We start from the raw sequence: 19,443 nt of genomic DNA, 5'->3' as shown, positions 1-19,443 counted from the left end.
CTTTATACATTTATTGCAAATTTTTGAATATATACATAAAATTATACTAATTGCCCTTTCTCAAATATATAAAAATTTTCCAATATATAATTTTGCCCCTCCTACAATAAAATCCTGGATCCGTAATTTTCCTATATATAATTTTGCCCCTCCTACAATAAAATCCTGGATCCGCCCACCCCATTTCATCTTCCTCACTCCCAACCCAAATTGACGTGAGAGGAACTCCTCCTTCTCACTACCTGTTGCTGCCGCCGGCCCCAGCTGGCCAGCTCAGCGTCGCCGTCCGCCGTCCACCTCCGCGGTGGCGCCCCTCTTCTCTTCTCCTCTCTGTCCCCTCCCCTCTCTCTCCTCTCTCTCTTTCTCCCCTTTAAATCTCTCCCTCTCTCGGATCTGTTACGCCGCCGTGGCGGCTGTGAGCGCGGCGGCTCGCCGTCGCGGCCCTCCATCTCTCCCTCTCGGATTCCACCGCCGTCACCGTCATGCACCGCCGAACTCCCCAAAAGTTAAGGATTGATTTATTATTCTTCCCTTTTATTTCATTTTCTAAGGATTTATAATCTTCGATCTCAAAGTTTTGGAATTTAACTTGTAGATTTGTAGAGGTGGTGAAATCAGTGACGTATCGGGGTGTGGGGCTTCCACCGTCGGCGACGGCGTGCCGAAACTCGGTCGCCGGAAGTCCGGCAGACTTGCATTCTTAAGATAAGTTCTTAACTTGAACTTGGTTCATCCATTTTATGAATTCGATGAAAAGGAGTTACAAGAATTGTTGGTTGTATGTTTATGAATTTCACTACTTTAGTATGAAATTTGTATGTTTAATGGTACTATATGATTCTGGTATTGGAAAAAGTTACCTGCTTGCTGATAATCATGCTTGCTTTGTTGCTCAAGGTTGTCTGTGTGGTAGCGATTGTAGATTGTACATGTGGTGGAAACTTTGGGACTAAATTTATGGTAAAGATAATTAAGCAGGAGGTGGATGAGGGTATTCAAGGAGGAGGTGGGAGAGGATGGCTACGTGGCTTGAACGGGGGAGGAGAGTAATCAAGCAGGAAAAGGTGGAGGAAAGCTATTGCAACATATGTAAAGAGGAACATTTGGGCTTTTAGGAAGAAATTCTTTTAGTGATTTGGCTTTTCCAAGAATGGCTTCTAAAATAATGTAGTTTTTTTTTTTTTATTTAAGCTCATAAGAAATAAATTCTTTTATTTCTAATATGCTTTATTTCTTGAATTTAAATTTATTATATAAAATTTACAATTAGTACTTTAGTGGTATGCTGATTATTAAACATAAATTACTACATTTATTGATTTATCGTAAACATTTAATATTCCCCTTTGATTGTTAATAAGGAACGAAGATTAACCGATAAAAAAATCGGATATTCATTCGACGTCTTTTCAAGATCAACTAAAAAGATAGGAAATACTCGGGACGTTACAGATTTAAATCTATCAATAATAGGAAGTGCGACTGTTATCAAATACGTATGTCATTGCTAAGAAATTCGTGGCTTTAGATTACTTTAATTATTTTAATTAACTGTTAAATTTGTGATAATGTGAACACGAATATCTTGCTGCTCTATTTATTTTTATTTAAGGTGTATTGACAAGAATTAAAAAGATAAAAGATCTTCTAAATAATTTACCACTAAATTATTATTAATATCCCACATCTACTATTTCCATATAGTTGTATTTTAATTAGGTTAGAATATTTTCTATTTTCGTATAGTGCCCTCCTTCTATATGTATTTAAATTTAGTTAGAATATAGAATATAATTTAAAATAAACCAATATGAAAATATTGATTAGATTGTGACTCTTATATTGTGGTAAGATACGTAATAATCATACAATAAGATGCTGTATGCGGTGGAATATAGGAGTATTATGAAACCTATACGTTTCCTTAACATGGAAATTCTTATTTTATTTATTTTAATTTCAATACATTCCAAAACATTCCATTACCATATGATATTTTTCTTATAGGATTTCGTATCAATTTGTTTCCTTTAAACTTTTATTTTACAAATTAAGAATTCCAATGAGTATTTTACTTATTTTTATGGCATGATTTCGTTTTGATATATTCCTATTACCCTAAATTATACAAACCTTCAATTATAAATACCTCATGCAATGAATTGTGAAACACATTCAGTAAAATTAATACTCTTAGTTTACAAAACCCTAGGCAAAATGAAAATTCAGGGCATAGTGTCAGTAATTTTGGTTTTGCAGTTGATATTGACTGCTAATTCTGTAAGAGTTTCCAACATAGAGAATTATGGAGCAACGCCAGGTCAAGACATTAGCAACGTAATTGTGATAGTCTGATTTTGACCCTAAACAATTACAAAATCAGACTATCACAATTACCTTGCTAATGTCTTGACCTGGCGTTGCTCCATAATTCTTTATGTTGAAAACTCTTACAGGATTAGCAGTCAATATCAACTGCAAAACCAAAATTACTGGCACTATGTCCTGAATTTTCATTTTGCCTAGGGTTTTGTAAACTAAAAGTGAAGTATGACTGAGTTAGTGGAATATGAGGTCCAGTACCAAAAATGGTAAAAAGTGAAGTATGACAAACTTTCAGAGACGAACCGAAACGCTAAACTGTGACAAACTTTCAAGGACGAAGGTAGTATATATTTAAAAATTAGAATGAAAAATATAACATAGTACTTCTGTCGTCCCATTGCAAAGACTGATATTGGATATCTCATCGTAAGTGATAAATTTTCATTTTTAGAAAAAAGTAGAAGTATTACTTTATTTTGCTTTTTCTTCTTTTTATATCTCTACTTTATTTCCTTCCCATATAATTTAATACTAGTAAATTTTATTTTTCTAAATGACATATACACTTTAGACAAGTATACGAAGATGGAGTTATCACAGCCCAATAAAGTGAGAGTTGTTGGGCTGATATGTTAAAGCCCATGCCAGAGTTCGCATGAGATAAAGTAACATAAAAGTGTCCACTTATATCTTTATCAATTCCAGACAGGAAATATGGATTTCTTCAATGAGAAAATACAAAAAACAAATAAAGGTAAAAAGACTAAGAAAAGTGAAAGTACATTGAAATTTGACACAATTCTCAAAAAAAAAAAGAACAAAAAAAAAAGCAAAATTACAGTAACTTATAAAGATTGCCATATTTTCATTGCTGAAAAAATTGGAAATGTTATAATACCAAAACTGGTATCTTGATTGCAATATTTTAAAAGTAATGTGCATACAACATATTCAAGTAAATATTGTAATATTTGTGTCAATTAACCTAAAACTGTAATTAACACATGAAATGTAGTTAGAATATTTGTGACAATTAGCCTAAAACAATATAGTTTTTTTTCCCGGAAATTATCTTCAGTACTACTACTAATTGATAATAGAAATTCTTCAATAATGAGGATATTGCGAATGTTTTGATTGAACGTTAAAGCGCCTAGTTTCACCGCTGAAAATAATGAGGATATTACGAATATAAAAATAAAATCTTGATAGTATAATATGTTAAAATAGTAACGTGAAGAATAAATTTATATGTTTTTTTAGGAAAATTACCTGAAAACTGTATTTAAGAGCAAAAAATGAAGTTGATACTACCTGCATGTTTCAGCTTCGCCTCCATTTGGATACAAACACAGCAATCCTGACGTAAAACCAATCTCCAGCAGCATCGAATAAGTTGAAGAATGCTATTCTCCATGATTTCTTCAATATGAATGAGCCAATAACTCCCCAAAATCCAAAGATAAAACCAAAGCCCATTGATATGCCAACTTCTTGCATAAATGAGAAGTTGTTGCCATCCTTCTCATTCATGTTATCCACCGGATTAGTGGTGGATGGCCTCAAGCTATCTTCAATGCACATCGGTAGAGGGTTGCCACAGAGTCCATCATTCCCGGCATAAGACGATGCATTGAAGCTCTGAAGTTGAGTACCCGTCGGAATTTTTCCAGACAATTTGTTGTTCGACAAATCAAGAACGCCAAGAGTGTGTATTTCCGCCAAACTTGCAGGAATATTGCCCGAGAGTCGGTTATGAGATAGATCAAGAGAGTCTAGCATCTCCATTTTACTAATATCCCGCCAAACTATTTCTTGATAGATTCAACGAATTTAGTCTGCTCATATTGGAAAATGATTTCAGAATGTTACCAGTCAATCTATTGCTTGAAAAATCAATGAGTTTGAGACTCCACAGATTTTTCCTGTATTCTGTTTCCTTACCTTTCCATTGAAATGATGAATGTTCATACTCCCGATGTTCAAAGTCACCCAAATATATATCAAAATAAAACGGCTCACCATACATGTAATCCTTATCTGCCAAGAGAGTGAAATTGTTGAAGCAATCGGGTATTATCGAAGATAAGTTGTTTACCGATAAATCCAAAACTTGAATATCAGTAAGATTGCAAATTTGGGGAGTAATACTGCCATGCAATTTATTTCCATGAAGGTTTAGAATTACCATCTTATTCATCAGACCAATCCAAGTGGGGATCTCTCCTGTTAACTTTTTCCCTCCAAAATCAAGTAAACTCATTTCTTGGAAAAGTCTCAAACTATCAGGCAATTCACCAGATAAATTATTACCATGCATTTGTAGTTCACGGAGGTTAGGTAAAGAGCCAAATGAGTCGGGAATTTCGCCCGAAAAACTGTTGTTTGCTAGATTGAGGTACATCATGGTAGGCATTTTCTCCCAGCAATTGGGAACCTCTCCAGCCAACTGATTATTTGAGAGGTCAAAGAATTCAAGATCAAAATGGGGAGTGTTGCAGAGAGATGAAATTGAAGCAGATAACTTATTTCCACTCAAGTTTATTGCAAAGAGATCATAGGGAAATAATGGTAAAGGACCTGAGAATTGATTGTAACTAAGATCCATATACCAAATGGAAGTGTTTGAAAGATTCGGAATTGTACCACTTAAATGATTGCGGGATAGAAATAAGCCTTCTAACAGAGGAAATGTACTCCACAACCACCTTGGGGCTTCATATGATATATTGGCATCATTGAGATTAAGGTATGTCAAGTTCCCCTGAGTTCGGAGCCATTTTGGGATATATGAGCCCACATTGCACCTGCCTAAAGATATATAACTCAACTGGAAAGGAGGTCTCCAATTAGGGGCAATATCCAAGATCAATGAATTGAAGGATATATCTAGTACCTCTAACTTGTGAAGCTTGGAAAAGTGGAATTTAGACACTATACCTTCCAAAGAATTATGAGAAAGATAGAGACGTTGAAGGTTGGATAGTTGGCCAATGCTTAGAGGAACTAAACCATCCAAATCATTATTAGAAAGATCTAGATATTGAAGCATGGATAGTTGGCCAATATTCAGAGGAATAGAACCTGTAAAGTTATTTCCCCCAAGATTCAGATATGTCAATGAAGGAAATCCTCTCACACGTGGCACCAATCCACTGACTTGATTATTAGACAAGTCCAGTAATTCTAGTGATTCAAATAGAGAACCAAGTGTAAAAGGAGCTATGGAACTCAAAGTGTTTTGTGAGAGATCAAGTGAGCGTAGATTGGTAAGGTTCCCTAAACAAGTAGGTATAATCCCAGAAAAATTAGAATTGGAAAGACACAGGGTTTGTAACTGTTTCATGGAACCAATGAATTCTGGTATTGGAATACCTCCAAAATCATTCTCACGAAGGTCAAGCGAGAGTAGATTGGTAAGATTACCTAACTGAGGAGGAATAGTCCCGGAAAAGTTAGAAAAGCAAAGAGACAAGTTTTGTAATTGATTCATGAAACCAATGAATTCTGGGATTGGAGTGCCTCCAAAATCATTCTCTTGAAGGTCAAGTGAGCAATAGGTTGGTAAGGTTCCCTAACTGAGGAGGAATACTCCCATGTAAGTTACAACTCCCAAGAGACAAGTATTCTAATTGTTTCATGTAACCAATGAATTTTGGGATTGGAATGCCTCCAAAATTATTCGAACTGAGATCAAGACGAGTTAAATGATGCAACTCAAGCAATGAAGAACGAACCTCGCCTTGCAATCCACAATGATCACATTTGAGGGCGATGACATGGCCAGTGGTGTTGCTGCACTCAACACCGTGCCATTCGCAGCATTCGTCACTTTGCCATGATGAAAGAATACCATCTTCATCGATGAGGCCATTCTTGAAGCTTAAAAGAGCTTCTCTCTCCCTCTCCATGCATCTCAATTTTGCATTTCCTGAAACAAACACACATGAAAGAACAACAAGAAGAAATTTGATTGCTATTCTATTATCAGAAATCATACTGTATTTATTTATGTTTGGAAGTGAACTGACTATGGGAGGAGTAACGGTTTAAATAGGCAATATACCTAAAATGAATTCCAATTAGACGACTTAGAAGTCAACTTGAAAGACAAAATTAGAAAATGAATAGTGATTAAGTTATATTAACATAGAAAATAATACGTGGTTTTAAATGCCGAAAGACTTTTCAAACATATAATTAAACAGAATTTAAGGTAAGAAGTACATTCAAAATCAACGAAAAAAAAAAGAAGTATTCCCTCCATCCCGCTTTAGCAGTCCAGTTACATTTGATCACTTTAGCAGTCCAGTTACATTTGATCAGCACTCGTTTTGTAAAATTGATAATAAATAGTTAAAATGGAGAAATAGTAAAGTAAGATAGAAAATAATATTCTCTATCTTACTTTACTATTTCTCCACTTTAACTATTTATTATGTACATTATTCTCTCCCTTACTTTACCATTTCTCCAATTTAACTACTCCTTCCGTTTCTTCATAGTTGAGGCGGAACTATTCGGCACGGAGTTTTAGAAATGAATGTTGGGTGTGGTAAATAAATAGATAAAAAAATAAGAGAGAGGAAAAGGTAGAGAGAATAAAGTATAAAGTGAATAAAGTAGAGAGAATAAAGTAAGGGAGTAAAGTAAGAGAGAGGAAAAAGTTACCATATAAGGAAACGACTCAACTATGAAGAAACTTCCCGAAATAGTAAAATGACTCAACTATGAAGAAACGGAGGGAGTATTTATTATCATTTTCACAAAACGAGTGCTCAAAAATAACTGAGACTACTAAAACGGGACGGATGGATTATAATAGTAATGCGAATGATGGCTAAACTATAACCATTAAAAATCTACATAATAATTTGAAAGATAATTTTTTATGATTATACGCATAATACTTTTAAACAATTGTATTATATTTTCCAATATATAAACGTATTTTTGATGATTATACGCATAATACTTTTAAATAATTGTATTCTATTTTCCAATATATAAACGTAAGAATTGCGTTTAAAATCTATGAAAAGGGCAAAATAGGAAAGCGAAAGTTGACTAAATTATTATCACTAAAAATTAGGGATGTCAATTCAACCCGAAACCCGTGGGCCGGCCCGAACAACCCGGTAGTATGAGCGGGTTAGGACTGTAATTTTATTACCCGAATACAAAATGGGCTAAACGGGTTGGCCCGAATGGGTTGGCGGGTTAAACGGGTTGGCCCGAACGGGTTGCGGGTCGGCCCGTGGATTGTGAGTTTTAATTACAAAATATTAAGGTTTAGGGATTTTTTATACTTTTGAATTCTCAGTCTTCATTCTACACAATCATTAGTCTTATGCAATCATCATTCTACACTTTTTTACTCGATCCCACAATATCAGCTTTCAAGTTCCATCTCAACTCATTATTGCACCGTCCCATCATCTGTTACTAGTGTCTTACCACCACCATAGCCAAACAAGACAAAATGAAGAACTAACTCATCAAAATCTTAAATATATTTATCATTTTAATAATGATTCATGTAAGATATGATTTTTAATTTTCATAAAGAATTAGTTACGAACAATGCCATAATAATGACACGAACACAAGCTTTAATTTATATTGTAGTTGATCGAGATGAAAGACTTCATTTCAAGTATTATTGAAAAAATATTAAAATTTGAAGATTTTATAGGATTCTAAACTAAAAAGAAAAAAGTATCTAAAATTTAAAATCATTTTATAGAAGAAAATTTTGATACAAGAGATTATTTTCGAAAGCTTTTAGACCCGAATAGCCCGATGGGTTAGCCCAAAACCCGACGGGTTAGGGTTAGGGTTGAAAATTTATGACCCGAAAAATCCATAACCCGAATGGCCCGCACCCAAATAGACCGGCGACCCGAGTGGGCTGGCCCGAACCCGAATGGATTAGCCCGATTGACATCCCTACTAAAAATATACTTCATAATAAATGGAAGGATAATACATGAAGATTATATACAAAGATATTTCTCAGCAATAATGATGAATTTAACTGCATGAAGATTGTATGACTTGACTATAATCTTTATTACTCCCTCCGACCTAGAAAGATTGTCCCAGTTCATTTTCTGCACTCGTTTTACAAAAATAATAATAAATAGGTAAAGTTGAAAGAGAGTAAAATAAAAGAAAGAATAATGTAGGTAAGACTATTCTCTACATTATTCTCTCTTTTAATTATTTAATTATTTATTATTATTTTTGCAAAACGAGTGTGAAAAAGGAAATGAGACAATCTTTCTGGGACGGAGGGAGTATTTGACACTAATTTTTTATGAAAACATTGTATACTCTAATTTTTTATTAATTAATTATAACAATCTATATACTCTCTCCAATCCCACAAAAGATGTCACACTTGTGAGATGGCATGAAATTTTAGGAGGTTTTGTTTGGTGTGTTAAATGGAGAGAGTAAATATAATTTTTATATTCATGTGAGAGAGAACTTTTTCTAAAAAGGGAAATATGACATCTTTTGTGGGACAAGCTAAAAAGGAAAGTGTGATATCTTTTGTGGGACGGAGGAGTATTAAATTATGACGAAGCATAATTCAATTAATTAGAAATTTCTCCTCCAAGTCACAAATAATTAGAAATTGGGACAGAAATTCTGCAATAATAACAAAAGTCACTAATAATTGATGAAAAAAGTTCTTCAATAATTACAATTAAAAGTGATTGATGTGTTTGACTGATTCAACCCACACACTATATAATAACGTTGGCTGGGATCTCCAGCTGTGCAAAATGCCACAGGAATGTTGTGGTGATCTACACCATTGATTAATTTTATTTAATTATATTACTTCCTCCGTCCCCCATTAGGAATAGTACTTTGATCGGGCACGGATTTAAAAAATGTAAAGAAAAGTTGGTTGAAAAAGTTAGTGGAATGTGAGACCCACTTTTTTATATTGGTTTTACAATAAAATGTGAGTGAAATGAGTTAGTAGAATGTGAGACCTACTTACCATTTATAGTAAAAGTGAAGTTCAACTCTTAGTTGGGGACGGACCAAAATTGAAATTAGTAACTCTTATTCGGGGACGGAGGGAGTATTTTTTTTTTCATTTTACAAATGAATGACTTGGATCACCACAGCACATTCCATGCGGTGGCATTTTGCATGGTAGCGGATCCCATCCCATAATAACGTACATGGTTCCTGTAAATTACTTCAGCACTAAATGAAGAGATAAATTAACTTTTCAATACTTGCAAAATAGAAACAGGATAAAATATATGTGGCCATGCTATGTTCCATAAACAAATATGAAAATAGCATAACGATGTTTGACTATATTTTTATTATATACACTAATACATTGAAATTTCTAAAAAATTGTATACTCTTAGTTTGGACTAAGAGCATCCGCAATAGGTAATAGGCCAGCCATAGGCTAGCCATTCTCTCCCCTGTCACGTCAGCAACACCAAAAAAACCACCTGCCACGTCAGATTTAGGCCAGCCATAGGCCAGCCATAGGCCAGCCGCAATAAAAACAATTCAAAATATACTACATTTACGGAACTACAAAACCATTAAAATACGGAATAAAATGTACGACATATATACGGGAAAATTCATTAATTGCATTTAAAAAAGTTACATAGATAAAAAAAAAATTACATGCATAAATAAAGAAAAAAACTATCTCCGTGCAATCCTCCGTGCCCACAACTCTTCAATTATATCCTTTTGGAGTTGAATATGAGCCTCCACTTGGCGCATGTTGGCAAATTCCTTCAGTCGGCCGGCTTCATAGAGAGGTACCCCCTGTCGTACACTAGGGGTGGCCGTTCCGTGGCTTGGACCGGCTTCATCGTCAGTGGCCCAACTAGTCAGTTGTACGCCTTCGTCTTCGACGATCATGTTGTGAAGGATAATGCAAGCGTACATTATTTGGCCAACGCAGCCGACATCCCACAAACGCGTTGGACCCTTAATTGCCGCCCATCGAGACTGGAGCACACCAAATGCGCGCTCCACGTCTTTGCGCGCCGACTCCTGTCGTTGCGCAAAGTAGGCCTTCTTTTCATCACTTGTTTGTCTGATCGTCTTCACAAAGACCGGCCACCGAGGGTATATCCCATCCGCCAAGTAGTAGCCCATATCATGCCGGTTGCCGTTGGCCACAAATGAGACGGCTGGACCGACGCCCTGGCACTTCTCGTTGAAGAGGGGAGACGAGTTCAGGACGTTGAGGTCGTTGTTCGACCCGGCTACCCCAAAATACGCATGCCAGATCCACAGCCGGTGATCAGCTACGGCCTCGAGGATTAACGTGGGGTTCTTTGACTTGTAGCCGGTCGTGTAGGCCCCCTTCCAGGCAGTCGGACAGTTCTTCCACTCCCAATGCATACAATCTATGCTGCCTAACATCCCGGGGAACCCATGCTTCTCCCCGTGCATCTGCATCAGATCCTGACAATCTTGGGCAGTAGGGCTTCGAAGGTACTGCCCACCGAAAGTGTCTATCACGCCGTCACAGAACTCCTTCAGACATTTCAGTGCCGACGACTCACCGATGTGGAGGTACTCGTCCCACATGTCTGCCGCGCCTCCGTAGGCCAACTGTCTGATTGCCGCCGTGCACTTTTGGATGGGGGTGTGGCTGGGTCTGCCAGACGCATCGTGCCGGAAGCGGAAACACAGATAGCGACGCTCCAATGCCCCAACGATGTGCATAAACAACTCCCTGCGCATCCTAAAACGCCGCCGGAACATGTTGGCGGGAAACCGCGGGCGCTCTGAAAAGTAGTCGGCGTACAGCCGCTCATGTGCAGCTAAGTGATCCTGATCAATCACTGCTCGGTGGTGGACAACTGGTGGAGGGCGAGGTATCGCCTGCTGGTGGTAGTGCTGTTCCACCATACGCATATACCGCTCCATCCCGCGGTTCATGTAGGCTTCCATAGCCTCGTTCATCCTCCGTTCGTACTCCTCACGATCCCCACCACTACCGCTACCGCTACCGCTACCGCCAGCGTTACTCATCGCTCGATGCTCTTGAACAGAAAGTTAGACAGAGAGAAAACTCGTTAAAACAAGTGGTGCAAATGAAAATGAAATGAAAATCGCGTTTATATATGATTTTAAAAAAAAAAAAAAAATCGAAAATCGGCCGCTCGCCGGTCGCTGGCCGATCGGGCTGCCACAATAGCGGCTAGCCGATCGGCTAGCGCATCGGCGAGCGACGAGCGATCGGCGAGCCCACGCCGATGCGCTCGCCGATTTGCCGCTCGCCTGCCACAATAGTTCGGCTAGCCGACCGGCTAGCGCGAAGAATCGGCTAGCCGGTGGGCTAGCCGCTATTGGAGATGCTCTTAATTAATTGTAACAATCAATTGGTAAATGACGAAAAAGCGCTGTTCAATTAGCTAGACAGTACTCCTCTTTAAAGTGCAACCAATTACTCCCTCCGTTCCACAGTAGTGGAGGCATTTCTTTTCGACACGGAGATTAAGAAAAAGTTGGTTAGGTGAGTTAAATAAATGAAGATAAAGTAGGAAATGTAAAAGGTAGAGAGATGTAGAGAGAATAAAGTAAGAGAGAGTAAAGTAGGTGTGAAGAAATGTGTTGACTTTTACTAAAAAAGAAAATGACTCTAGTACTACGGAACGTACCAAAATAGCAAAATGACTCTACTATTATGGAACGGAGGGAGTATAATTTAGATTTTTGAGCACCCTGACCCAATGCGTTCGGAATGTGATACATGGGGTGTGAATTATATCCAAAAAATAGTAATCCAAAACTGAAAATAACAATAAATCTTGAAATAATAATAAAAAATGTGTATTTTTATCAGCAGATCCTTCCCAGCCAGGTGATGTGTGTCTGTCACAGGCTGCCAGTACTGCATTATGGTTTTTGCCAAGTTTTTTTGTTCATAGCCCATTTTAAATTATAAGGCCCAATATTACGCCCATTTGAAGCCCAGTTATATTTATCATCCTCCGTTTCTTACCACTACTATTACTAAAGGCCTTTCACCTTTATTTTATTAATATATAATTTTGGAAGCAATTACTATTTTTACTTTTTGGATCTAGATCCACAATTTGGATGGTTTTGCCTCATAGATAAAATTCTTAAATTTTCAAATTCAAAAGCAGAATAAGCAAAATCCGAATTTAGAAGAATCTCACACTTTTTCACAATTGCGCTTTGATTTTTGTAATCAAGGTTAGTCCATGTTTTGGTATAAGTTTAATGCACTAGGTTTTGGTAGACGTTAATTTATTTAATTATTGCTATGGACAAAAATTGAATATGCTATTGCAGCATAAAAAATTAGAATATTCTGTCTCTTTTCCCGGCTCATATTCATTCTCTAGTGTGAGGTCTTGCGAAATAGATTCAAATCTTCTGCTATGCAAATTATTATTATATTCTTGCATTTGCTTCTGGAAAACTTCAATTAAGAGCATCCACAATGGCGGCTAGCCGACCGATTAGTCGATTCGCGTTGCTAGCCGATCGGCTAGCCGAACCATTGCGATCGGCCAGCGCCAAATCGGCGAGAAAATTACCCTGGGCTGGCCGGTCAGCTGGCGCTGGCCGCCATTGTGGCGTGCCGATCGGTCAGCGCCCTTTTTCGTTTTCTTTTTTTAAATTTTTTGAAAACCTATATAAACGCGATTTTAATTTCATTTTTATTTACACCACTTGTTTTAACGAGTTTTCTCTCTCTAAATTTCTGTACAATAGCATCATCGAGCGATGATTGACGCGGGTGCTAGCAGTGGTGGTAGTGGTTGGGATGCTGAGGAGTACGAACGGCAGATGGAGGCCTACATGAACCGTGAGATGGAGCGGTACATGCGAAGGGTGGAACAGCCGGCGATACCTCGCCCTCCACCGGTTGTCCACTGCCGAGCAGTGATTGATCGGGATCACGCCGCTGCACATCAGCGGCTATATGACGACTACTTTGCAGAGAACCCGCGGTTTCCCGCAACCATATTCAGACGGCGTTTTAGAATGCACATGGAGTTATTTATGCGTATTGTTGACGCTTTGGAGTGTCGATATATGTATTTCTGCTTCAGGCACGATGCGGCTGGCAGACTCGACCACACCCCAATTCAAAAGTGCACAGCGGCAATCAGGCAGGGCTTCTTGTCCGGCCACACCATTAATGAATTTTCTCGCATATGTGTTGTATATTTAATTCCTTAATTTAATCGTAATTTTGATTTCGTAAATGTAGTATTTTTTGAATTATTTTTATTGCGGCTGGCCTAATCTGATGTGACAGGTGGATTTTTAGTGCTGCTGACGTGGCAGAGAGAGGGAGTGGAGGGCCTATGGCTGGCCTAAAGCCATTGTGGATGCTCTAAGAGCATCTCCAATGGTTGGCTAGCGACCGGCTAGCCGATTCGCGGCGCTGGCCGATCGGCTAGCCGAACCATTGGAGGCGGCTAGCCGAAAATCGGCGAGCCGATCGGCGTGGGCTGGCCGATGCAACTCCACCAATGAAGAACGAAGCTCACCTCGCAATCCAAAATGATCACATTTGAGGGCGATGACATGGCCAGTGGTGTTGCTGCACTTAACACCACGCCATTCACAGCATTCGTCACTTTGCCACGATGAGAGAACACCACGCTCATCGATGAGGCCATTCTTGAAGCTAAGAAGAGCATCTCTCTCACTTTCTATGCATCTTACTTCTGCGTCTCCTGAAACAAACACACAAGAAAGAACAACAAGAACAAATTTGATTGCTATTCTTTTTTCAGAAATCATACTCTCTTTACTCATGTATTGAAGTGAATTGTATTTTGTAGGATACTCAATTGTATCTCAAGAGTAACAGTTTAAATAGGAAAAAATTCTCTTAATTGAAATCCATCATAGCTCGACGATTTGACAGTCAACTTGAAAAACAAAACAAGAAAGTGAAACTTGACTAAGTCATAATCACAAATCATATAAAATAATTTTTTAAGATATAATTCATGATAAGATATAGTATAACGTAAAAAGAGGTCCGAGCTTATATATTACGAAATAGTTTTTCAACATGCAAACAAATCTGAACGTAAGAATTGCGTTCGAAATCAGAGAAAAGAAAAAGACGTATAGTAAAGAGAAGGTTGGCTAATTTATTATCACTAAAATTATGTACATTATAAATTGAAACATAATTCGTGATTATGTACAAAGATATTCTTCCATCGATTTAATGTGGAAATTTAACTGTACATGCATGAAGATTGTACAATATGATTTTTACATCGATGAAATGAAGAATTGAACGAACCATATTCATAATTTTGGTCGAAGCGAAAAATTATAAAATAACTACTTATTGTTATATTCTTTGTTAAAATAATTCTCCAAAATAAATCTTTGGTTTCAATTTTGTATATATTAGTTTTAAATGAAATGTGAGTGGAATGAGAAGGTGGGACCCTATTATCATTTATGGTAAAAGTGAACTAAGACTCCTATTCGCGGATGGACTAAAATGACAAATCGAGACTCCAATTCACGGGAGTATTATTTAGGAAAAATACTAGCACATTTAAAGTATAGGATAAAAATATTGAGGAGGCGTACGAGATCAATTTTGGACTTTAGTCTATAATTTAATTTTCGTAGAGTTCGAAGAGTCTTGGGATGACTTCAAAGTCGAGTCTATAATTAATTTGAAAATGATTTATGAAAATGATATCGGCCACCTGTTTGGAATTTCTTTATTTTCCACATCAACTCATTTAATGCAATATAATAATATTGTAATAAAAAAATAAAATATCCATGATAATAATTCTAGTTGAAAAGTCCTCCATGAGGAATTTCAATTATGTAAAGTGATTAAGTGATCCTCGTCATTTTTATGGCATCTTACTACATGTTTTGTATTTAAATGACACTATGAAGATCGGAGATATATGTTGAAAATACATTATTACGCAGAGATGAAATTAGACAAGTGTAAATATGAATAAATTTAAAAGTTAGAAAAAAAACTAACAGAGTTTTATAATATGCCTACGCATAATTTGATGATTAATCTAATGAGATATCAAATAATCTAAAAGAGTTTTATTAGTAAATGAGGTAACATATCATTTTTATGGAAACAACTGATATTTATATACGAAAAAGTTTGGTCAATAGCTTAAAATACACCAATTTTTGGTCAATTCAAGTTTTTATCATGAACTTTAATTCTTTAAATGTGGTGAAAAATTATACTACCTCCGTTTTTTTAAAATAGCAACTTTCTCCTTTTTTAGTCCGTTCTTTAAAAATAGTAACTTTAGAACTTTCTACTTTAGAAAATTTTTACACCCCTAATAAAGTGGACACCATCATACACTTACATTAATTTCATTACTTTTTTTCTCTCCATCTCTCTTACTTTACCAATTTTTCTCCATCTCTCTCTTACTTTATCAAATTTTCTCCATCTCCCTCTTTACTTTATCAAATTGTGCATTAAAACTTATGCCGTTTTAAACCTCCCTATTTAAAAAAAATGAGGAAGTATCAACTTTGAACTAATAGCAAATTTAGCACGACTATAAATTTCTAGCATATTAAATCTTATGTGGCGTGTCTAGTAGCAAATTAAATCTTACCTGGAGACCACATGTCAATTTTTAGCCACAATAGACTAATGATCAATGCAGCAATAAGTAAATACTTCATCTGTCCCATTAGAAATGCAATGTTTTCATTTTTGGGTTGTCCCACTAAAAATAAATCGTTTCCTAAAATGGAAGCATCTCTCTCTACTTTTCCCTCTCTCTTACTTTACTCTCTCTTCATTAACTCACAAAACAACACTGCATAAAATCACGTGCCGAAAACCTAATGTTTCATATTTATTGGGACGTTAAAAGATTTTGCAGTTGGCACTAATACGTATATCAAGTCAATGTTGGTGTATATTTACACCATATTTAAAGTTCATAATAAAAATCTGAATTGATCAAAAGTTAGTGAATTCTTTTTGCTATTAACCAAAAAATGTTTTGTTTCTTCAAAAAAACCAGATTATATTAACTACACGAAGATATTTCTCATCAATTTAATGACCGATTGAGAACATGCATGAAGTTGGACATCATTTTCTCATTAATGAAAGAAGAATTTACTACAACGTTGAACGGACTAGTGCATTTATTATTTGATTGGAGTGTCAAGACTCAAGAAAGCAATTGAAAGTGTTCACCAAAGACTTTAGTCAACTTTCGTGAATTAAATGTCATTTTTTAATAACCCTCGTTCGTTATTACTACCTCCGTCCCCTAAAATTCGATACACTTTGATCCGGCACGGGTTTTAAGAAATGTAATGGAAAGTGAGTTGAAAAGGTTGGTGGGATGTGGGTCCTACTTTTAAAGTATTAGTTTTATAATAAAATGTGAGTATGAATGAGTTAGTGGAATATGGGGTCCACTACCAAAAATGGTAAAAGTGAAGTGTATCAAATTTTCAGGGACGGACCAAAATAGTAATATGTATCAAATTTTGGGGGACGGAGGTAGTATATTGCAAAGTGATGTTTGAGTATTAATTTCAAAGTGTTGTCAGTATAAATTTTAGTATTATTTTACATTAATTCTTTTAACTTAAAAAAATCTAGACTCTAATTTTGGATTAGTAACAATCAATGTTCGACACACCCAATGTAAGATAGTGTATAAACTTTGATTGGATTACAAAACTATTAGGTGAATTTCGGTTGCCATCACTAATAATCATGAGACTATCCATTTAGGATTAAGTTGTGAGATTATTTTAGTTGGAGGGGGAGGTTATGACTAATTATAATGAAACTATCCATCTAGAATTAAGTTGTAGGGTTCAATCTTATGAACCAAACATGATACATATTTACGCCATCTAGAATCCCCACCTCTTAATAGGCTGGATCTGCCCATGACCTCATTAGGCCATCTCCAATCATTTACGCCAAACTCAAATCCATTTTTGAGTATACGTCACACCAAAAAGTAGTTTTCCTCCAACCATTTACACCATAATTAAGTTTACACCATTTTTGAGTATTTGGCTAACAAAATTTTGGAGTAAACACCATATTTGGTGTTATTCCATTGAAAAACCCAAAAATGGGTTTGAGTTTGGTGTATAGTTGGAGAAATCGTCTACACCAAAAATGAGTTATGGTGTATGGTTGGAGATGGTCTTAGAGAGGAAAGAATTTTCAAAATTGAAAATTGCATATTTTTGTGGGACAGATTAAAAAGGAAAAAAAGTGCATATTCTTATTGGATTGAGGGATTACTATTTTTGGTAATAAACCACACATTTCATTCACATTTTATTATAAAATTAAATATAAAAGTAGGATTCATATCATGCTAATTTTTTTCACCCACTTTCTACTATATTTTTTATAACCCGTACCAAATCAAATAGGGTTAATTAATTAGGGATGGAGGGAGTCTAAATTATTTAATATGTAGAATCATAATCTAATGAATTACGGTTATTGAGAAATTTTTATGTTTCAAGCCCACGTCAACTATTAGCCCAATATGTGGCCCATTTGAATCCAGCTAAATCTCTGTTTCTTAACATCACTAAATTTGACGTAAATTTACAATTAAGCCCATTATATGCCCAGCTGAATATTACCACTTCGGTGCCCGAATATTTTTGAAATTTTATTTAATTCCTGTTTGTATTTGAATCATTATATATCCCACTCTATAAGTAGCACTAATAATAATATAAAAATATTATTTTTTGAAAAAATAAAATAGGAAAGATACAAATAAGGAGTGATTAGATTTTTTTTTTACTCAACATAGTTGGGATGTCATTTTTTTTACTGAACTTAGTTGGAATGGAAGGGGTTATTATTTACTGGGAACATAGTTCATATGCATAGCATTTTCAAACTCCTAATAAAACAATGTAGCTGAAGTAGTACAAAAAAGTAAACATCCATTTCTCAAAGCAACAAATACACATCAACTTATGGTTTACAAATATAAGTAAAAAAGAGTGAATTAAAGAAGAAGAAGAAGAAAACTAGGGATGTCAATATAGCCCGTAACCCGTGAGTCGGCCCGAATAGCCCGCCAAATTTATAGGGTTAGGGCTGAAAATTTCTAGCCCGATTAGCCCGCACCCGATTAACCTGAACCCGTTAGGGTCAGACCCGAAAACCCGATAAGATTTTTTATCGTTCTATTTGTTTGACTTTAATTCGACACTTCATTGGTTATTTTATAATATAGATTACTAAAAAAATAACTTTCAATTTTATATATTAAATTTTTATTAACATAATAATAGATATATAAATTAAAAACTTTAAATTCACTACAAAATATATTTAAATTTCTAAAACATGCTTTAAAATTTCTTGATGTTGTTTTATTTTGCATAAATCTCAAATATTAGTATTTGATCACGTTTATGTTAGCGTTTAAGCATATATCTCAAATTTATCATAATTAAATATTTTAAATTTTATAAATATTTCACCATTATTTATTGGATTGAACGCATGTTAATTTTATCGGAAGCAACCCGATTAGCCCGCTGGGCTAGCCCGAAACCCGAGCTTTTAGGGTTAGGGTTGAACTTTTATAACCCGAAAAAATCACAGCCCGATTAGCCCGCACCCGATTGACCCGCAACCCGAATAGGGTTGGCCCGAAACCCGGTGGGCTGCCCCGATTGACATCCCTAAAAAAACAATCCAAATTACGATAACTCAGAAATATCACCAACCATGAGTTTGTCACCCGAATTGAACGCTAAAGCGCGTAGTTTCACCACTGAAAAAAAATGAAAATGTTATCAATCCAATAAAAAGAAATCTTGCTTGTGATATTTTAAAATTAGTGATTACAAATTCAAGTAAATGGGATGTTATTTGCAACAATTAATCTAAAAAGTACGTATTAAGTACAAATAATGTACTCCCTCTGTCAAAACTAATTAAGTTAGCAAAAAATATTTGGACACAAAGATTAAGAAATTGTGTTGAATATATTAGATGGAAGTAAAATAAAATAGGAAAGAGAAAAAAGTAGGAGAGATAAAGGAAGAGTAAAGTAGATGAGGAAA

At 35.8% G+C, this 19,443-nt stretch overlaps 1 long non-coding RNA gene and 1 pseudogene across 1 annotated transcript; one reads left to right on the top strand and one right to left on the bottom strand.

Moving 5' to 3' along the window:
• The first annotated feature begins 126 nt into the window (after nt 1-126).
• Nucleotides 127-1,223, top strand: LOC148929655 (uncharacterized). The gene is made up of 2 exons (XR_016128753.1): nt 127-505; nt 596-1,223. It is a non-coding gene; the product is annotated as an uncharacterized LOC148929655 (long non-coding RNA).
• A 1,623-nt stretch (nt 1,224-2,846) lies between these two features.
• Nucleotides 2,847-6,291, bottom strand: LOC148929654 (receptor-like protein EIX2; annotated as a pseudogene).
• Nucleotides 6,292-19,443: the final 13,152 nt, after the last annotated feature.

Source organism: Salvia hispanica, chromosome 4 (genome assembly GCF_029641045.1).
Source record: "Salvia hispanica isolate PSC_SH4W2 chromosome 4, Shi_PSC_v1, whole genome shotgun sequence".
Taxonomy (NCBI): domain Eukaryota; kingdom Viridiplantae; phylum Streptophyta; class Magnoliopsida; order Lamiales; family Lamiaceae; genus Salvia; species Salvia hispanica.
The sequence above is the reverse complement of the archived record's forward strand: the minus strand, read 5'-3'. Positions and strand labels throughout refer to the sequence as shown.